This window comes from Trichosurus vulpecula, chromosome 4 (genome assembly GCF_011100635.1).
Source record: "Trichosurus vulpecula isolate mTriVul1 chromosome 4, mTriVul1.pri, whole genome shotgun sequence".
In the NCBI taxonomy this organism is placed as follows: domain Eukaryota; kingdom Metazoa; phylum Chordata; class Mammalia; order Diprotodontia; family Phalangeridae; genus Trichosurus; species Trichosurus vulpecula.
In genome coordinates, this window is record NC_050576.1 from 176,291,841 (window position 1) to 176,300,198 (window position 8,358).

The window sequence follows — 8,358 nt, forward strand, 5'->3', positions numbered from 1 at the left end:
CTACTCAGCACAGCAGCAGCCCTTCTTCCTCTACAGTGGTCGGTCATCTACGACCCTCAACTCCCCAGCAACCACATTGAAGGGACCCACAGTTGGCATTGCTTTTGGCACTACTTATTCCTTTGTGGGAGTCTTTCAACATGGGAAAGTGAAGATCATTGCTAATGAACAAGGAAACAGGACCATCCCAAGCTACATCATCTTCAGCAACACAGAACATTTCGTTGGTGATGCTGCAAAGAATCAAGTTGCAATGAACCCCACCAACACAGCTTTTTATGCCAAATGTCTGATTGATCACAGATTTGATGATGCAGTTGTACAGTCAGACATGAAGCACTGGCCTTTTATGGTGATGAATGACACAGGCAGGCCTAAGGTCCAAGTGGAGTACAAAGGGGAGACCAAAAGTTTCTACCCAGAAGAAGTATCTTCTATGGTCTTAACCATGATTACTGAAATTACCAAGGCAGTCACAGATGCTGTGTTCAAAGTAACAGCCTATTTCAATGATTCCCAACATCAGGACAGAAAAGTTGCTGGAACCATCACTGGTCACAGTGTGCTCCAAATCACCAATGAGCCAACTGCTGCTGCTATTGCTTATGGCTTGGGCAAAAATGTTGGTGCTGAGAGAAATGTTTTGATATTTGACCTTGGAGGTGGTACTTTCAATGTCTCCATTCTTACCATTGAAGATGGCATCTTTGAGGTAAATTCCACAGCTGGGGACACCCACTTGGGTGGGGTGGACTTTGACAACCAATGGTCAACCATTTCATTGATGAGTTTAAGCCAAATCACAAGAAGGGCATCAGTGAGAACAAGAGGGTTATTCACCATCTTCGCATCACTTGTGAACGCGCAAAGTGTACTTCCAATACCCAGACCAATAATGAGATTAACTCCCTCTATGAAGGTATCGACTTCTATACATCAATCACTTGAGCCCATTTCAAAGAGCTGAATGCTGATCTCTTCTGTGGCACACTAGACCCTGTGGGAAAAACCTTAAGGTATGCCAAACTAGCATCTTCCTGGTGGGTGGTTCCACTCGAATCCCCTAAATCCAGGAGTTTCTGCAAGACTTTTTCAATGGCAAAGAGCTCAACAAGAATATCAATCCTGATGAGGCTGTTGCTAATGGTGCAGCTGTCCAGGCTGCCATTTTGACTGGAGATAAATCTGAGAATGTCCAGGACTTGCTGCTGCTATATGTTACTCCTCTTTTCCCTGGAATTGAAACTTCTGGTGGAGTTATGACCATTCTGATCAAACGTAATACCACCATCCCCACCAAACAGACACAGACCTTTACCACCTATTCAAACAACCAGCCTGTTGTGCTCATTCAGGTTTATGAAAGTGAGAGAGCAATGACAAAGGATAACAACCTGGTTGGCAAATTTGAGCTCACAGGAATCCCCCCAGCACCTAGGAGTGTTCCTCAGATTGAAGCAGCATTTGACATTGATGCAGAAGGCATCCTCAATGTTTCTGCCGTGGATAAGAGCAGAGGCAAGGAGAAGATCACCACCACCAATGAGAAAGGATGTCTGAGCAAAGAAGACATTGACCGTATGGTCCAGGAGGCTGAGAAGTACAAGGCTAAGGATGAGAAGCAGAGAGACAAGTTGTCTCCCAAGAATTCCCTTGAGCCTTATGCCTTCAACATGAAGGCCACCATAGAGGATGAAAAACTTCAATGCAAAAGTGGTGATGAAAGCAAACAGAAGAACCTCGACAAATGTAATGAAATAATCAGCTGGCTGGATAAGAACTACACTGCTGAGAAGGAAGAATTTGAGCATCGGCAGAAAGAATTGAAAAGGGTCTGCAACCCCATCATTCCTAAGCTGTACCAGAGTGCAAGAGGCATGCCTGGTGGGTTCCCAGGGGGTGGAGCAGCCCTATCTGGAGGTTCTTCTTCTGGACCCACCACTGAAGAGCTTGACTGAACACACAAGAAAAAAGAGCATTCCACACAGTTTTCTAAAAATTGGAGGACTCAAATTTGTAGCCGAGGCAGTAGTGTTTTAAAGTAACATATAAGCTACTACGTAAATCTGGGCTTTCTGAATACTTGAATATGTGCAGAGGGAGAGAAGTGAACAACACTGTACTTTATCAGTACTGTAAACAAGTGGAAATGCAATTCTTGTTCTGGAGAATAAAAGCTATTAAAATTGTCACCATAAAACACACACACACACACATGTGTGTGTATATATATATATATATGTATGTATATATATATATGTGTGTGTGTGTGTGTGCCCTTAGATGATAGAGAAATAAAGAGAGTGGTAGATAAAACATTTATTAAGTGGTTATCATGTGTCAGGCACTGTGCTATGCACTGGGGATACCAGTGCAAACAAGCAAGACATTCCTTGTCCTCCAAGCTTATATTCTAATAAAGGCCAATAATACATAAAGGGGATTTGGGAAATGAAAAATGGAAGGGGAATGGAAGTGTACAAGGAAGCAAAACTGGCATGGTAAGGAGAGTCTGGAGAGAAAGTCCAGGTATGAGTCAATTGAAGTATATCTTGAGTTCTTCCTAAAATAGTTGCCCCAAGGAGGAAGTGACCCACCAGGAGAGGAGATCTTCAGGGTAGAGGTTATACCAAGGAGGCAAGGCTGCAAGCTAGCATATGGAGGACAAGTCTAGAGTGTGAGTCTAGGTATAAATAAAGTGAAGAAGGACTGAGAATCTTCCTAAAATTGTGGTCCAAGGGAAGGAGTCAAGAAAGGAGGACTCCAAGGAGGAGGATTATCTGCTATGACAATATGGAAGATGAGGAGAAGGAAGAAAGGAAATTCAGGGAAATTAATGCTGGTTTTTTTTTGGCTTGGTGCTTTTTTTAGTTTTGCAAGTACAGTCACATTAATCTTTGTTGGTTTAGGGTTTATTCAGAAGGCATACTTAGTGACGGGTTGTTTGAAGAGAGGGACCTGGGTCAGGGGGTTAAATTATGGTATGGATAAATATGTGATAAAGAGAAAAGCAGATGAAGCCTGGGCTCAGAGTTAAAATAATGTTGACTACTCATTGAAAACAGAGAAGGGGAAGGAGGGATAAAACATATAATCATAAGGCAAGTGAGACTGTAAATTAAAATGTTTTATTATAAAGGATGAATGGAAAATGAAATATTTGGGTGAAAGGTGACTGGAGAGGTAATTAAGAGCCATGGAGTGCTGCTTTTATGTGACAGATGAATTGGGGAACAATGATTTCTTTTTTGGAATTATCAAAGCAAAGCATATTTTAAATATCCAGTGTGGTATTTTGCAATGGGGAGACATTCTATTTTTTTTTTTTAGTTAATGAAGTATATGTTAATTATTTTATCTGATGTTTCGCGATGGCAAGACATAATTGTAAATGTTACTGATTGTCACAATGTGATGTAGTAGATACAAATGTAGACCCCAAATCAGCAAGACTTGTGCTCAATTCTGACTCCTTACACATTCTGATTTGTGATGCTGGGCAAATCATTTTACCTCTCTATTCCTTGGTGGCCCTACTCTCAGTCAGTCAGCCTGACAGTGAGCTTGAGACTTAATTCTAGAGAAAGGATTGGAATAAGAATGGGACCTTTTCAGAAATCCAATAGTTGTGGAATATCCTCAGCTAGTCAATCACTCAAAGTTCCCTGTTACCCTTTAAGGCCCTTCATTCCATATCCAAGACTTTATAATGTCATTAAATTGTTAAGGCAATGACTTTATGCTTTCTTATCAGATAATTTAGGAATTCTTCCAACTTGTTCAGGGACTTCTCTGGCCCAGATACTCTATATGAGTATATGCAAAATAAATACACAATATTTTAAGGATTTTTAATGATGAAATAAGCACTAGCAGATGGATGATAATACAAAAGTTTCATATAGAAAGTGGTGCTTGCATTGAGCCTTGAAGGAAATTGAGGGATTCTGTGAGACAGAGCTGAGGAGGGAATATTTTCTATAGGCATAATGGATAGACAGTGAAAATGTTGTGGAATTAGTTGAATGTGCTTCTGTTTGTACAGAAGTATGGTAGCCTTGTGTCCCACTTCAAAGAAACCAGAACCCTTTGGAATGGCCTCATATCTTATCATGGAAGGGAATTACTTTGTCTTCTGGAATGAGCACAGCATTTCCTTAGTGAACAGAGAAGAAGATTCTTGTGTTGAAGCACAGGAGCACACATGAGCTGAGAAGATCTGAAGAAAGATTTTAATAAATTATGTACTATATAAGCATTGCCTGAGATTTGAATAGATTTGTAATTTGTAAAGAAAAGTCCTAAAATACAATGTTTTTCCACCTTTCCTCCCTCCTTTCCTCTCTCCTCCAACCTCAATTTAATAGTGAAATTGATCTAGAGATCCTCCTTGTCCATATTTTGCTCAGCCTCATTGCATTGATCATTTGTCTTGGACAAGTGAATCTGATGCAGGGAAACTATACACCACAGCACAGTCATTACATTCATAACCCTAGTGCAAAGGGCCCTTTGACTTTTTAATAGAGATTAAAGATTTTCTATCTTCCCATTTGGCAAGGATAAGGCAAAAGGTTATTTAAATTTATATTATGAAAATATTTGAGTTAATAAAGAAAATAAATTCATATAATTTTAAGGTTAATAAAAGTTTTTCTAAACATAACTATCTCATTTGATCATTACAACTACTCAATTTTGATATCATCATTCCCACTTCACAAAAAAAGACAAACTGAGTCTGAGACAGGTTAAGTGACTAGCCTAGTATCACACAGCTAGGAAGTGTCTGAGACAGGATTGAAACTCAGGTTTTCCTAATTTCAAGTTCAACACTCTATCCATTGTGCCACCTAGCTGCCTCACTTATCTTAGAATTGGAATGAATTATATTAGATATGAGATGAAACAATGCTTGGGATGACAGTACAAATAGGCATTTAGACTATATTCTCTTTAATTTAATTTGAGAGATCAAGAAAGAGCAGAAGACTGAGTTTTTAGTATCTGTAATGACTTAGTCAACTGGTATTGCATCACTCTTGACTGGTACCTGTCAGTGCTTTATGGTGTGCTCACTTCATAAGGGCAACAATAACTAAAATTTATATAGCACTTTAAAAATTTTCAGGATATTTTTGATACCTTATCTGAGATGAGCCTTACATTTCAATGAAGTAGAAACTATAGGTATTTTAATCCACATTCTACAGATGAGAAAGCTGAGGCTCAGAAGGATTAAGTGGTAGTTAGGAAGTATCAGAGGTAAACGTCAAACCCCACTCTTCTTGATTCCAATTAGAGCATTCCATCGAGTACAATAGGGATTTATTGAAGTTATTTTTTAGTTTTATTTTTTATTATAATAGTATTTTATTTTTTTCCCCAAATATATGTCAAGACAACTTTTAGCATTCATTTTTGCAAGATTTTGAGTTCCAAATTTTTCTCCCTCCCTCTTCTCCCTTCACTCTTCTGAAAATGGTAGGGAATTTGATATAGGTTATACATGTGCAATCATGTAAAACATTTCCATGTTAGGCACAGTTGCAAAAGAAGAAACAGATCAAAAGAAAAAAATGAAAAAGGTAAAGTAAGTGAAAAAATTATGCTTCTATCTGCATTCAGGGTCTGTCAGCACTTTATCTACATGTGGATAGTATTTTCGATCATGAAGTCTTTGTACTTGTCTTGTATCACTGTGTTGCTGAGAAGAGCTGAGTAATTCATAGTTGATTATCACACAATGTTGCTGATACTGTGTACAAGGTTTTCCTGGTTCTCCTCATTTCATTTTCCATCAGTTTCACAAGGCTTTCCAGGTTTTTCTCATCACTTCTTATTGCTCAATAGTATTCCATTACATTCATATACCACAACTTGTTCAGCCATTCCCCAGTTGGTGAGCATCTCCTCTATTTCTAATATTTTGCCACCATGAAAAAGGCTGCTATAAATATTTTTGAAAAAAAAGAGCCTAGACATCATTTTTCAAGAAATTATCAAGGAGAACTGCCCTGATATTCTAGGACCAAAAAGTAAAATAGAAATTGAAAGAATCCACAGATCGCCTCCTCAAAGGTCCCAAAAAGAAAACTCCTAGGAATATTGTTGCCAAATTCCAGAGTTCCCAGGTCAAAGAGAAAATACTGAAAGTAGTCAGAAAGAAACAATTTGAGTATTGTGGAAACACAATCAGAATAATGCAAGATTTAGCAGCTTCCACATTAAGAGATCGAAGGGCTTGGAATACAATATTCCAGAGATCAATGGAGCTAGGATTAAAACCAAGAATCACCTACCCAGCAAAACCGAATATGATGCTCCAAGGCAAAATGTGGATTTTCAATAAAATAGAGGACTTTCAAGCTTTCTCAGTGAAAAGACCAGAGCTGAAGAGAAAATTTGACTTTCAAAAAAAAAAGAATCAAGAGAAGCATGAAAAGGTAAACAAGAAAGAGAAATCATAAGGGACTTACTAAAGTTGAACTGTTTTGCTTACATTCTTACATGGAAAGATGATGTGTGTAATTCATGAGACCTTTCTCAGTATTAGGGTAGTTTAAGGGAATATACATATACACAGACAGAGGGCACAGGATGAGTTGAATATGAAAGGATGATATCTAAAAAAATAAAATCAAATTAAAGGATGAGAGAGGAATATATTGAGAGAGGGGAAAAGGGAGAGATAGAATGGGGTAAATTATCTCTCATAAAAGTAGCAAGAAAAAGCAGTTCATTGGAAGAGAAGAGGGGGCAGGTGAGGGGGAATGAGTGAATCTTGATCTCATCAGATTTGACTTGAAGAGGGAATACCATACATACTCAATTGGGTAACATACCCCACAGGAAAAAAGGAGGAAGAAGAAGGTAAAAAAGGGGGGATGATAGAAGGGAGGGCAGATAGGAGGAAGAAGTAATCAAAAGCAAACACTTTTGAAAAGGGACAGGGTCAAGGGAGAAAATTGAATAAAGGGGGACAGGATAGGAAGGAGGGAAATATAGTTAGTCTTTCACAACATGACTATTTATGGGAGTGTTTTGCATAATGATACATGTATGGCATATGTTGAATTGTTTGCCTTCTTAGGGAGGGTGGGTGGGGAGGGAAGAGGGGAGAGAATTTGGAACTCAAAGTATTAAAAGCAGATGCTCAAAAAAAAAGTTGCTTTTGCATGCAACAGGGAAATAAGATATACAGGCAATGGGGCACAGAAATCTATCTTGCCCTACAAGAAAGTTAGGGGAATACGGAAGGGGGGAGGGGAAGGGGGGGTGATAGCAGGTAGGGATGACTGGGTGTATTGGAAACAAAATGGGTTTGAGTGACATGTTTGTGACATCAAAGGCTTTTGGACCACGTGGATTTAAGTAGCATTTTTGTGACCATGTTAGGTCACGTGGGTGAGTCCCATGTGTGACTCACCTTTGACCCTGAACAAGATATATAAAACCAGGGGTTGTCTTTCTTTTTTTGGAGCTCTGAGCTGCAGCAGTAGTGACACGTGACTCTGAGCCAGATGTTGTCGAGTTCCCCGGCTGAACTCAGATGTTGATAACTACGAATTGTATTTGTTGTGTTTGTAATTTGATTGTATTTGCTCTAAAGTTCAGGGTGCTGGCTTTTTCCCCTGAACTAAGTGAATGATATTTGTATGCTGGACTAAAGTAAGATTGTTAACCCCTTAACATTGCTTTCCTTAGCAAAGCAGATGAAAAGGACCTGGGCTTGCAGCATTCTGTGAGCTGGTTGTTTTTGGTTTTTCTCCTGCACAGCAGCTGCTAGCCGGATTGTTGAAGCACTGGAGAATGGGGTATATGCCGTCTTGGAGTGAGGGGGGGAAGGGTAGAAATGGGAAGAAAATTTTTAACTCAAAATCTTGTGGAAATAAATGCTGAAAACTAAAAAAAAATAAAAAAAACACAAAAAGTTTAAAAAATAAAAAAAATATAAAAAATATTTTTGCATGTGTAGGTCCTTTTCCCTTTTTTATGATCTCTTTGGGATACATACTTAGTAGCGGTTTTGCTGGATGAAAGGATATTCACAGTTTAGTTACTCTTTGGGCATAATTCCAAGCTGCTCTCCAGAATGGCTGGATTAGGTCACAACTCCACCAACAGTTCATTAGTGTCCTAAATTTTCCACATTCTCTCCAACATTTATCATTTTCCTTTTTTTGTCATATTAGCCCATCTGATAGGTATGAGGTGGTATCTCAGAGATGTTTTAATTTGCAATTCTCTAATCAAAAGTGATTTAGAGTACTTCATATGCCTATAGATAGCTTTGATTTCTTCATCTGAAAACTGCCTGTTCATATCCTTTGACCATTTGTCAATTGGCAAATGGCT

General features: G+C 38.7%; 1 pseudogene; it reads left to right on the forward strand.

Annotated features, from left to right (window-relative positions):
- The first annotated feature begins 238 nt into the window (after positions 1-238).
- Positions 239-1,958, forward strand: LOC118848236 (annotated as a pseudogene).
- Positions 1,959-8,358: the final 6,400 nt, after the last annotated feature.